Below are 12,479 nucleotides of genomic sequence, written 5' to 3' on the forward strand. Positions count from 1 at the left end.
GTTCTGTAGCTTGAAGGAGGTGATTTTTGAATGCAACCCAGTTCTTCTCTCTTCTCTACATATTCTATGAGATTCTCCCAAGCAAGTCCTCAACATATCAAAGTATGCCCTCCTGATGTAAGGTTATTATCCTGCTTTTTGCCTTGTTTCTGCTGCTTCAGATCTTACACTTCACTATCCCATTGTCACTGCAACCAAAGCTGCCCATGATCTTCACACTCCCAAGCAGTTCTTCCTTGTTTTAAAGACTCAGACCCAGCAGAGCATGTCTTCTTTTCAGCTCGTTTGTCACTTGATATCAGCCATAGTTAGTTGCCAGTTATCAACAATGCACTCCAGAAACTACCGAGATTGCTTGTCCCTGTTGTGCTGTCCCTCCAGTGGATATTGGAGTGGTTCAAGCTGCTCATGAGGACCACAGGCTGCACACAAGAGACTTTGTCCAGTTGTCTGAAAAAGGTCTCATCTACTTCTTTCTATTCAGACACTTTGTAGGAGACAACCACCACAACATTGCCCTCGTTGGTCTGCCTCTAATCCTGACCTGTAAACTCTCAGCTGGCTCAAACTCCATCCCAAGGCAGAGCTCCATGCATTCCTGCTGCTCCTGTGTACAGGGCAATTCCACCTCCTTTCTGACCTGGTCTGTCCTTCTTGAAGAGCCTATATCCACCCAAGGCAGCACTCCAGTAGTATGAGCTATCCCATTGTGACTCCATGATCCCAATGAGATTAGAGTCCTGCAGTTGCAAACAGACGTCTAATTTCTTTTATTTTCTGTCCTATGCTGCATCAGGGAGCAGGTAATTTTTCAGCAGGAAGTGAGTCAGCATCCGCCATCTAAAGGCAAAAAATGGAGGCACCCTAAATTTTTAATTAATTTCTAAAACTCTGCACTAGTAAGTAGATAGTGATAAAACACTGTTAAATTGTGATATTAAGTGGAGAGACCAAGGGTGGGTATAGAGAAACAGTACTTTTTTCACACCTCAGTTATTGCCTTGAAAAAAATCCAAGGTCAGGTGTAAAGGCAGTCAAGGTCTCATTTCATTTTAGCACCTGTTGGCTGACACTCCTATTACAGAAAACATCATGTCTCTGCCCATATTTATTGGCAATCTCAAAAAAGAGAAGAACTGTATCCGGGCCATTATAGATCAAGCTTTTCCACTTGAAAAAATGAGGAGCAGTATATTTACAGAAAAGAGATTTATTACATTCAAGAAACATAAACTATCTGGTTATTTACAGTTAAATTCTTGGAATAAATTGACAATATTCCAAAGAAGACTTTATCAGCTTCTTTGCAATACAGTCAATTTTACTGGAATGCTGTTCAAAGGTTTCTGTTGCAACTCATATTTAGGAGAGTTACGTAAAACTTGCTGTAGGAATGAGTGACAAAGGTTTTATTTATTTCATATTATTATCTGTTGACTTTGAAAGACCTAAGTAACAAGACAGGTTAAGCAACAAGTCAATGATTAAACTGATAAAATGAGTAACAGTTATGCTAGTTTTAAAAGAGATTTAGAAAGTATGAAGTATAAAATCTAGTTCTCTGATTTGTATGTAATTTGAAGTACTAAGATTTTCAGTTTTGGTTGTATTTGTTTGTTCTACTGCTTATTTGCAGTCTGATAGTTATTGATTATCATCTTTCTCAGGCATTTTTAAAATAAATTTTAATATCACAGGAGAGGTATATGTTTGGTAAACCTATTTTTTAGATAAACTTCAGAACATGACTAGGTTATGCTTTGTCAAATTTTCCTAAAAGATTTAAGAACTGATATTTCTTCAAGCACACATTTTTAAATATAGAGGTTATCATGCTATAGCAGTGACATTGAGCTATTATATAGTTCAAGGTTACAGTTGATCACCTACTTAAACAGCGGTTCCCTCACATTTTCTAATTTTGACTTATCTTTCTTGGACTAAATCGAAAGTGGTAAGAGCTAGATATACTCTTCCTTGACCCTCTCTGGAATGCATTGGATGTGCAGAAAAAAATAATGTGGTTCCAAGGTTTATGTACATTTCCAGGTTGACATCACTGATGTTGCTACATGCATTTTTTTTTCCTCTATCAATCTTTTATTTGGCAGGATGTGTGTTTACTGGCTGAACATTAATGAGACATGATCTGAAATACAGAATTATTTGTTAGTATCTGAGTAATTTCCATGCATACTGGAAGGAATCTCCTTGTGTTTCCATGAAGACAATTTTCTGGCAGCATGGATTACATGTGGGAAGTCATCAGTTTAATAATGTTAGAACAGCATCACTTACATCTAATAATCATGCTACTACTCCTGTATTTGGTACCTTTGATACTCCCATCAGCTTCTACTGCTGTGTTTATCATCATCAGACCTTACATGGGAAAGACTACAGTAAAAAGAATAGGGCATGATTTTTGCCCCTCAGTTGTCAGTGACATTGATTTCTTCGTTAACCATATGCACAGATTCTGCTTCCTTCGAGTACAAATAGCAACATCTATGCACAGAAACACACACATATTTCAGCCAAAAAAAAAAAAGTCATGTATAAGTTTGCTGCAGCTAAGACTCAGCTGTTGTCCACACAATAACTGGAACAGCAGCTCCTTAGTTACCAATCACTGTTGCTGCTTTGTTTTAATTTTTCACTCAAATTTAAGACATCAGAAACTGGAGCTTCATTCTCCATACTACACAGGGGCTGCTTGGTGTGGGCTGGAAATATTTTTGCTGTACATCAAAGTGCTTGTTTTGAGAGCTCCTGATTCCTGCTGGAGCACATTTCTCTCGTAGTCCCTACCAGACAGAAGAGCTAATGCCAGGACTGGCTGCTCCGTCCAGCCCTTGCTCTGAAGAACTTCCTAAATGGTGCTTCTGCAACAGTAACATCTTCCTTTCCCCATTTGCTATGCTGGTAATCAGCTTCTATGTCTACAAAATGCAAATATGACTAAAATGGGCTGGTGAAACACAGGGAACAGTCCCACAGGCTCTTGAGAACTCATTTCACCGCTGGTTAGCAGCTGAGAAAGGGCTGTCTCCTGTATGAACATGGCTCTACCTCTGGGTGGGAAACTCCATTGCTCAGGGGAAATACCAGTTTTGGGGGAAGCTTTGTAAATGCAGAGAGTTATAGCCAGAGTCTCCCACTAGTTTGATGCAATTTTGAGGAAAGCTTGAAGGAAAGAACAGAAGCCTCTAATTTGGCTCCATGCTTGTGAGGAGCCAGTGCAGAGAGAGGAACAACAGCTTACACTGCCGAGTAGGTGAACTGTCATGCGTTGAATTGATATTTGTTCCTTTTCACATAAATTGTTTCATCCTACACACCTATTTAAAGAAGCAGTTAAAGCATAAAATCCATAAATGTTAAGACCCCTTACCTTGTGAAGGTTTAGTAGAAGGTATCACTAAAGACAAGAAGCAGAACTAGACAAATTTCCCATGCATGTAATCTACTTTATCACTATTCTCTAGATAACCTGTTTTTCTTATACCTTTTCTGTTGTGGGATGAGATGGGAACACGAATGTATCTGCCAAGTGAGATTTGAAATGAATGAGGGATCTGCCAATGCAAATGATTCATATTTTGGAATATGACCCAATTTTGGACAAAGAGGGTAATCAGATTAGGTTTTGATAAATGAAGCTCTTCTTAAGAGTGAGCCCAAGTTAATAATTCAATGAGATGAGTAACCTCTGCGTTTCTTGATTTGTATTATTTGAATTTCATGAACTTTATATTGCATTTAATTATTTCCTCCAAAAAGGGGAGGAATTTGTTTTCAGAATGCAATGATGTAACCTGGAGATCAGGAAAGAAAGGAAAAGAAGCAAAATCCTTTCATTCTCTCGAGAGCCATTGTACAACATCCCCTTAGCTTCTCCTTCAACCACCCCACTTCTCTTTGGTCTTCAGATCTCTTTCTATCCTCAGCACCAGCTGTTTCCTAGGTGGAAACCAAGATGATGATCTGACTGACCTGGGCCTTAGTACCTGAAATAAGGATCCTCTGCTCAGTTGTCTGTGGTCTTCCCCACTCTCTTCCATTTCACCCCTGTGTTTCTTAGCCCCTACTACAGGGGCACTGCCTGCTCACTTGTTACTGTTAATTATGGCAGTAAGTACCTCGTGCTTTTTTTGCACCTTTATAGCTAAGGAGACAATTGTCCTAGGAGAACCGGGGTCATTTCAGAGCTCTTTGATGTAATATGCCTAGGAGCTGTGCACCAGTTATCCTACTGATATCTTCCACAATGAGGTGGGAAGGGCTCCACCAACACAGTCATATTTATGGACATATCTATGTCCAGGACCCAATGTTATCTTATTTCCAGCCCCTTTCAGTTTTCCTTGGCTGTGTGGAGTCATGAGTACTCTTCAGCTGAGCTTGTGACATTGACTTTTTGATATCTCAGCCTTTCCAGGGTAAGCTGGACATTAAGGTTCTAGTCCTGCTGCTGCTCCACTTGACCACCACAAGCAACCATAAGTGTGTTCACCATTTGTCCAAATTCTGGATAGAGAAGAAGAAAGAGTCAACAAAATCCTTGAGAGCAGCTATACATTAGGTCCTGAGGACACTAATAAGCTTTAACAGTCCTGATCAGCCTCACCTGGGACCACCCACACACACTGCCCATGGATTCAGGATACTATTTAAGCTCAAGCCTGGACCTTTAGTTCTTAGCATCAAAAAGAGAGAGATGTTTTGTGCTGCCTCCTTATGTCCTGGCTTACTGGTAGATTTCTCACAGGTGGACTGCAGGTATAAGTTATAGCCTGTGTTATCTCCAGTCCCATCTCTGCTCTGCCTCTTGGGTGGACCTCAGGCTGGTTCTGCAGGTAGTCTGTCTCCAGTCCTGCATCTGGCCCTACCTCTTCCTGCTGCTCTCGGCTGAACCCTGGGTGGCCTCCTTGCCTCCTCTGGGCATGTTGCTATCAGCACTCTGGCCCCACTTAGACACTGTGGGGCTATGCCATGATAGTGGGGCTGTCCTTAGCTCCTGGCTTAGCTTCCTCATGGAGCAACCCTGCTCCAGCTCCTTCCTGATGCACAACTGTCTTCCTTGTAGAAGAAAGAAGGCAGGTTCTTCTACACTGAGTCCTGCATGATTCCTTGTGGCTGAATCTGATGTTCTCCCTCCTCCTGGATGGATGGGTAGGTGCAATGAGCTTTCCATCAGCTGCTGAGTGTGTAATGTCCCCCAGTTCCCTGGGTGGTCATGGACCTCTTGGGGCAGGATGGAGCAGTTCCCCTGGACTTTCCTCTGAGTACTTGTCTGGGGTTTGATGCCTGATTTGCAGCCCTCCCACTTGATAAGGAATGAGAGCAGTCATCTGCCTGCAGTGCTTCAGAGCATGGTAGAGTCTCCTCTAGAACAATAAAGTCAAAACCGGAGGATTTAAAAGGCTAACAGTGACTCTGGCTTGCCAAATGGCATTACAGAGGCTCCTCCTGCACCTCCAATGGCTTATGCTGTCTGTTCTTATGATGCCTAGACTACTTTTCCTCTCCCCTACTGAATTAAATGGTTTTGCTAGCCACTGAACTGGTCCTTTAAATGTACTTTTTTTTCTTGGCACTAGATGCAGTATGAGAATCAAGCAGAGGCTTAAAAGTTTGCAGAATGAGTTTACTTAGTGTGAATATTTTAGCAATTCAAAAGCCCAACTAACATTATCCCAATATTTATTTTTTAATAATGTTTCCCTTGTCACCTTTGACATTTAGTTTAAAAGAACTACTTATTAATGAAAGGACAGTGCATCCATTTACTGGAATAGATCAACATTTCATGATATTTTTATCTCTCCAAATATTTATACAAATGAAGCCGAACCCTTATTGAACCCAATCACTATTATACTGTATAACATCAAAATGTCAAGAGGAAAAAAAAATGGGAAGAATAAAGTATATGTTTACTCTGAGGCCTCTAGGATAACTTCTTATCAGCTGATACAGTACTAACGTATTTTAACTTAAACCTGTGATTCCTCTAGGAACTTTTGAACTTTTAACCCCTAGCAGGAAGAAAAAAAGAGAGCATGTAATATCAGTGCCTTAATTAAAATGTAAAATAATGAGAGAATTCTAATGTGGACTAAGCAGAATTTATTTATAGAAAAACACATTCTAAATTTCAGTTGAAGTCAGCTAGAGGGAGGTAGACCAAGTTCCCCATAGTGAAGTTTAGTATCTGATACTATGATTGATTCCACATATGCTCAGCTCTCGCACCCAGGCAGCTGTAAGATGGTATCTTGTTAATAACACATGTGCTCTTGCTAGAGCATGTTGGCTAACTATTAACTGCCTGACATCAGGGGGGAATTACCCCTCTTAGGACAGATTGTTCCATGGTGATTTTACACTTAATGACACTCCATTTTATATATGCAAGTGATAAAGACAGACCGTTGGATTTCATCAGAGCACAGCATAAGATTGTTGAACAAATTTTACGCTATTAGGAAACTGAATGATCTGAGAGCAACTTATAGAAAAGCGGCTCTGATTAATGAAAGACTTATTGAATTAGATAAAATAATCTTAAAAGTGGAGCTATTCCTCTGCTTTTGAAACGTAGAAGAAAAAAAATATGAACAGCTACTGGAGCTCACTCACTGAAACTTTGCAGTATATTCCTTTCTTATTTTTTTAGCTGATACAGAAGCAACCTTATCTATTAAGATTACTTAATTATCTTCATATGATAAAATTTATTGTAAGCTGGTGATAATTTTGGTCATCTTTCAAGAAATGAAAAGCTTCCTTTACTCATTAGAGGTAAATAGTGATTTTTCTGAGAATGACTAAGAGTAAGAAATGGTTGGTCTGTGGAGACAGACCATCACTCAACGTGGTGTAGATGATGGATGTCCTCTGAGTAGCAATGATGAATAAGGGGTCATGCAGGGATGAAAGAAAAGCTGCAGGTGAAAGTTGCACAGATGTTGACAAGATTTTCTATGCGAAAAGAAGGTACTGTTCACTTGTGGGTGTATCTCTTTCATTTTTTTTTAATGTGTAGTGGTGGGTTCATGGAAGTGTGAAGAGAAGGAAATGTTGAAGACAAATGACCAACCTACCTTTTCTTCCTTTCCTCCTGTCTCCCTTTGTGCTAGATTTTTTCCATCCACACTTTTGATGACAAACTTCTCTGTTGCCAGGATTTGTCTTGCCTTTCCATGGCTGAGGCCAAGGAGCTAACTTGTCAGTGCAAGTGTGGAAAAAAGGCAGAGGAGCAGGAGAAAGAGCTAATGGGAGCTATGACAAAACTTACGATTCTTTCATGGACTGTATGAAGCAGTATTTTCTAGGCAGACAGATTTCTAGCCCTGAATGTTGTCTATGTCCCTATTTTTGTAACTGAACATGTATTTGCACTGATAATGGCATGGATGCATTTTAGAACATGCTATTTGTCAGTTACAGAAGTAAAATTAGTATTGTCCTGAGAAGTTTTAGGATGTTAATTAAGTTTCAGAAATCTTAAAAATTACAGCTTGTAATGCTATTTTACAAAAGACATTCTATTTGTAAGTAACTGTATTTGCATCTTTTATCTTCCTCTTCTCTCCCTTGATGCTGTGTAGGTAGTCTCTTGTAATACTACAGAAGATAGATTTGATTTGCTCTAATTCCTTTCTGTTCAATTTTCATTTGCACATCAGACACCTGGTTTGAACTCATAATGCCACATGTCGTTGCTACAGGCAACATCCCCTCTTTTGATCATGTGGATTCTTTTTTTGCTTTTGCCAATGTCTTGAAAGTATTGATTAGAAGACAAAGCACAACTTTGCCACTTGCCTCTTTAATATTGTAGAAAAAGGAAAAGTATTTTATTGTTAGTGAATAAGGGTATTAAATTCTGCTTTTTTTGTAATGAGCTCTTCACTGTCTGACACACAGCATCCACACAAAGGAAAATACTTTTGGAGGAAGGAAGAACATTTATTGCAGGCTGGTCTCTCGACAATTCTAAAACACAACTGCTCTGTGCCACCAACTGCCTAGGACCAATGTTGCAGGAGGCTGAATGCTGAAAAAGGGATTTAAGATCTTCAGAAGCAGAAGCAATCAAGAGATAGAAAACCCCATGAGACATAATATGACATTTGTTGGACTATTGGCTCTATTCGGCCTCTACTTCTTCAGCTGGTAAGAGACAAATCCCATCACTGGCTTCAGGATGACTGGCCTGTATCTAGTGGAGTGTCTCAAGGGTCAGTACTGGGGCCAGTATTATTCAATATATTCACCAGTGACTTGGATGAGGGAATAGAGTGCACTGTCAGCAAGTTTGCTGATGACACCAAGCTGGGAGGAGTGGCTGACACGCCAGAAGGCTGTGCTGCCATCCAGCGAGACCTGGACAGGCTGAGAGTTGGGCAGGGAAAAATTTAATGAAATATAACAAGGGCAAGTGTAGAGTCTTGTATCTGAGCGAAAACAGCCCCAGGTTCCAGCTTAAGTGGGGAATGGCCTGCTAGAGAACAGTGTAGGGGAAAGAGACCTGGGGGTCCTGGTGGACAGCAGGATGACCATGAGCCAGCACTGTGCCTGTGTGGCCAGGAAGGCCAATGGCATCCTGGGGTGTATTAGAAGGGGGTGGTTAGTAGGTCAAGAGAGGTTCTCCTTCCCCTCTGCCCTGGTGAGACCACACCTGGAATATTGTGTCCGGTTCTGGGCCCCTCAGTTCAAGAAGGACAGGGAACTGCTGGAGAGAGTCTGGAGCAGGGCAACAAAGATGATTAAGGGAGTGGAGCGTCTGCCTTATGAGGAAAGGCTGAAGGAGCTGGGTCTCTTTGATTTGGAGAAGAGAAGACTGAGGGGTGACCTTATTAATGTCTACAAATATATAAAGGGTGAGTGTCATGAGGATGGAGCCAGGCTCTTCTTGGTAACAACCAATGGTAAGACAAGGGGTAATGGGTTCAAACTGGAACACAAGAGGTTCCACTTAAATTTGAGAAGAAACTTCTTCTCAGTGAGGGTGACAGAACATGGGAACAGGCTGCCCAGGGGACTTGTGGAGTCTCCTACTCTGGAGACATTCAAAACCTGCCTGGATGCCTTCCTGTGTAACCTCATCTGGTTGTTCCTAGATGTTTGAGGTCCCTTCCAATCCCAAACATTCTGCGAAGAGAGAGGACTTTTTTTAGCATGGGTTTCCAAGGTACCACTGGAGTGAATGTTTATTGGAAGGTGTCAGATGGGATGCTAGCATGTTTTCAGTTGTGGAAATCACGTGTCTCTTCTGGGTAGGCTTGTTTTGAAAGAATGCTCTTTCTTGAAGGCACTTTGACGGTTTTGCTAAATATGAATTTGTAAAACAGAAATCTCATCATTTACAGAAGTGATGGCTTTCAGATAGTCAGAAATGAGGACCTTGGATCTAAATGTACTTATTGTATGGCCAGTGCCTGTTGGAATGAACTGTAGGCAAAAATCTCTGAAAACAGTACCCCCTTGAGGGAGCACTAATGTCCAGTGTCAGCCTTATGGCATCATTGATCTCTTCAGAAACCTGTAATACCAGGTGTGTTTGGCTGGCTACCAGGTGAATTTGCAAGGGAAAGAACACTTGAGGAAGACCCTTTATTAATTACATTTTAAAGAGAAAGACAGTTTCAGTTTCCTTCATATAAGCTTGAGGATGAATACAGCCTTTAATTTTTTTTTTTTTTCTCTTAAACTCGTGGAAAGAGGGAATTTTACTCTCGATAACTTCAAGGCCAGAAGCTGTCACCTTTCTCCTAGAGAGGACTGTATTTGCTGTCCAATGCTCTCTTTTCTGGAGTAGGAGGTACAGCTCGTGCCTCTGTGTATTCATTCTTAATCAGACAGTGTAAATACAGAAGGACGGAGAGCATATACTATGTGGGAGATGTGAACTCATTTACCATGAGTGATGCTGCCAGCTGTCCCCTGTGGCTGGAATTTGCCTCAATACCACTGCTAGATCACCTCATCCCCACTGGATATGTTTAGCAATGCAAACGAGAAATGATTACCTTTGCTGTGTAGGTGGGATGTTGAAACAGAACACCCCGGATTCATTTTGCTTTACTTCAAATTCCTGTACTGGGTAAGAAGGAATGTAGTGTTTCAAGCCTCCCTTTCTGTCAGTGGCAAGAGAGGAGCATTTTCAGATGCCGTGCAGCCCACCAAAGGTGTAATTCACCATCTACAGGTACCAATTTATTTCCCTTGTGCACAAAAAGTGCATGAGTACACTAGGTTTAAAGTTAAGGACCTCACAGTTTCGTGCCTAAATCTTTATGGAATGAGCCCAAGTCAAAATGATGCAGTTCGTTAGAATGTGTGGCAGATCCAGGAACCGAACTTCAATGTCCCCAAATCCCTATGATACTGTATAATAATTTATAGCCCTTTCTGCTTCTTCAGTACTCATTGTGATGCTCAGTTCCCCTCAAAATTCTAAAAAATGACAGAAATACTTAGAAGTCAACTATATGTCTTGGAATAATATCTGGGCTCCTTGGGTGGGACAGACATTGTCATAAAAATGTATACCAAAAGTGTTATAATCAGCAACAAGGTGCTCTCAACGCACTTTTTAGCCAACTTCCGCCTTGTACCCAGAGAGAGTATTAATGAGCACCTCAAATCTCAGTGCTGAGGGACAAGCTGGGATTTGCAAGATTTTAATGCAGCCTGTGTTTGGAGAGTTTCGCAAAGAAGGAATTGTTAATGAGTAATCCTTGTCCACTAGGGCACAGAGCCAACGAGCCCAAGCTTTGATTCATTGTGTTATCACTACAGGCTTCTGCTAAACCTAAAAAAAAAAAATAACAAAACAAAAATGTTCCTGTGTGAGAATCGTTAGGATACTGAACTGAACGCAGAACTGTCTTACATCCTGCCATCCGCAGTCTTCCAGAAAAGGACAGTAAGTAAAGATTCTTTAAATTGATAGGTCTTGCTGTTGTATAGTATAAAAGCAATTTTTTCACCGAAGTTATTTAGTGGATGTTAATGGATTTTTGACCATAAAAAGGAAAAAAGAGTTTTTTTATTAAGCTAGTATTTTATTGAAGAATAATATAAGAAGTAGTGATTTCCTCTATAAAACTGGCACAACAGCAGGAATTCCACTTGGGAAAAATGTTAAGGTCATAAAAAATAATGACAGTGTTGGAATTTGTCTTTAGAAAGCTGACTTCTGTGTCTCTGTGTCTCTGGAAAAGAAAGCGTAATTTTGATACCGAGTCTTTCCTGTAATAAGACTATCTAGTTAATTTTGTGCATCAGCTTGTTAATTTTTTTATCCTTTTAGGAACAGAAAATGTTTTAAATGTGATTATTGGGAGAACAGAGGACAATCTAGAATAGAACAGTTATATTTGTTTGATGTAATTTCTTTGTCTGACAGTTTTGTGTACAGATTCCAGGTGCATTTTTTGAAGTCCAGAACTTCACTGATTTCATGTAACTAGAACAAGCAAAAAAGGTTTTAATATTTCAAGCGATTACTATTAGAATCCATTGACAGTTTTCAAGAAAATTTCCATTTATTCTGAGTGTTTGTGCTGGCCATTTATCTTCAGAGACCTATAATCACAGTGGGACACATTTGGTTTTGATATTTTTATTGCTTTGTTCATTTATGTTTATTATTTGTTAACTTTATGGCTTGTGTTAGAGACAACTTAGAGATCCCAAACTAGATTGAGATCCCACTAGGCTAAATGGGAGTCCAAAACCAGGTTTAAAAAAAAGGAGGGTTTGCAGTTTTATCAGGTGAGACAGGAAAAAGATGCTGGAGAAAGGAAAACAGAAATGGTGTTCCGCAGGTCATCCCAGACACTGCCAGAAGCTGGTCTCACTCTTTGCATTTACTTGCCTACCTACAGAAATGTCACTGAGACTTTTGGTTGAGTTTTCAGTTCTACCTGTGACTGACTTAAAGATACAAGTTTTCCTTTCAGAATAAGCTGTAAGAATATCCTATATTTTTTGTCTCCTCTGTCTCTTTGCTCCTCTGATTTTTAATATCACATTTAAAAAATCTAACCAGTAAATTTCAAACAAACACAGTAACACTGGTGCTGCCTCTGATTCTCAAACTTGCTCATATAGTTGCTTGTATTTTTGCATCAGTTGCTGTGTAGCTGCCTGTGGTGCCATCCATGTCAGAACGATCTGGCAGCAAAAGGCTAGAAACAAGGAGCACAAACATTCTTAATGCTTTCATGTCTCTTTGATACAGTTTAAAACAAACAAGCAAGCAAATAAAAAGAAGCACCGCTCAAATAAGTGAGGCACTACATTAAATATTTTACAAAAAAAGGCTATGAGGCCAGATCAAAAGCCTGCAAACTAGATGGGAATCTTCCCACTGATGTTAACAGTGTTTGGATCGAATCATAGATTAATGATGTTACTGAAATTTCTCTTTGAGCAATTGGCAGACAGATATGTAAAGAATA

At 40.1% G+C, this 12,479-nt stretch overlaps 1 protein-coding gene across 3 annotated transcripts in view; it reads left to right on the plus strand.

Annotated features, from left to right (window-relative positions):
* Positions 1-10,697: 10,697 nt before the first annotated feature.
* The window catches only part of NR1H4 (nuclear receptor subfamily 1 group H member 4), a 40,627-nt gene continuing 38,845 nt past the window's right edge, over positions 10,698-12,479 (plus strand). The window contains exon 1 of one of the 3 annotated variants that reach the window (XM_071800472.1): positions 10,698-10,939. The gene's annotated coding sequence lies outside the window, so the exon portion shown is untranslated. The remainder of the gene's footprint in view (positions 10,940-12,479) is intronic. The other 2 variants (XM_071800468.1, XM_065844104.2) reach the window with 2 other exon arrangements.

This window comes from Patagioenas fasciata, chromosome 1, assembly GCF_037038585.1.
Source record: "Patagioenas fasciata isolate bPatFas1 chromosome 1, bPatFas1.hap1, whole genome shotgun sequence".
NCBI classification, from domain to species: Eukaryota; Metazoa; Chordata; class Aves; order Columbiformes; family Columbidae; genus Patagioenas; species Patagioenas fasciata.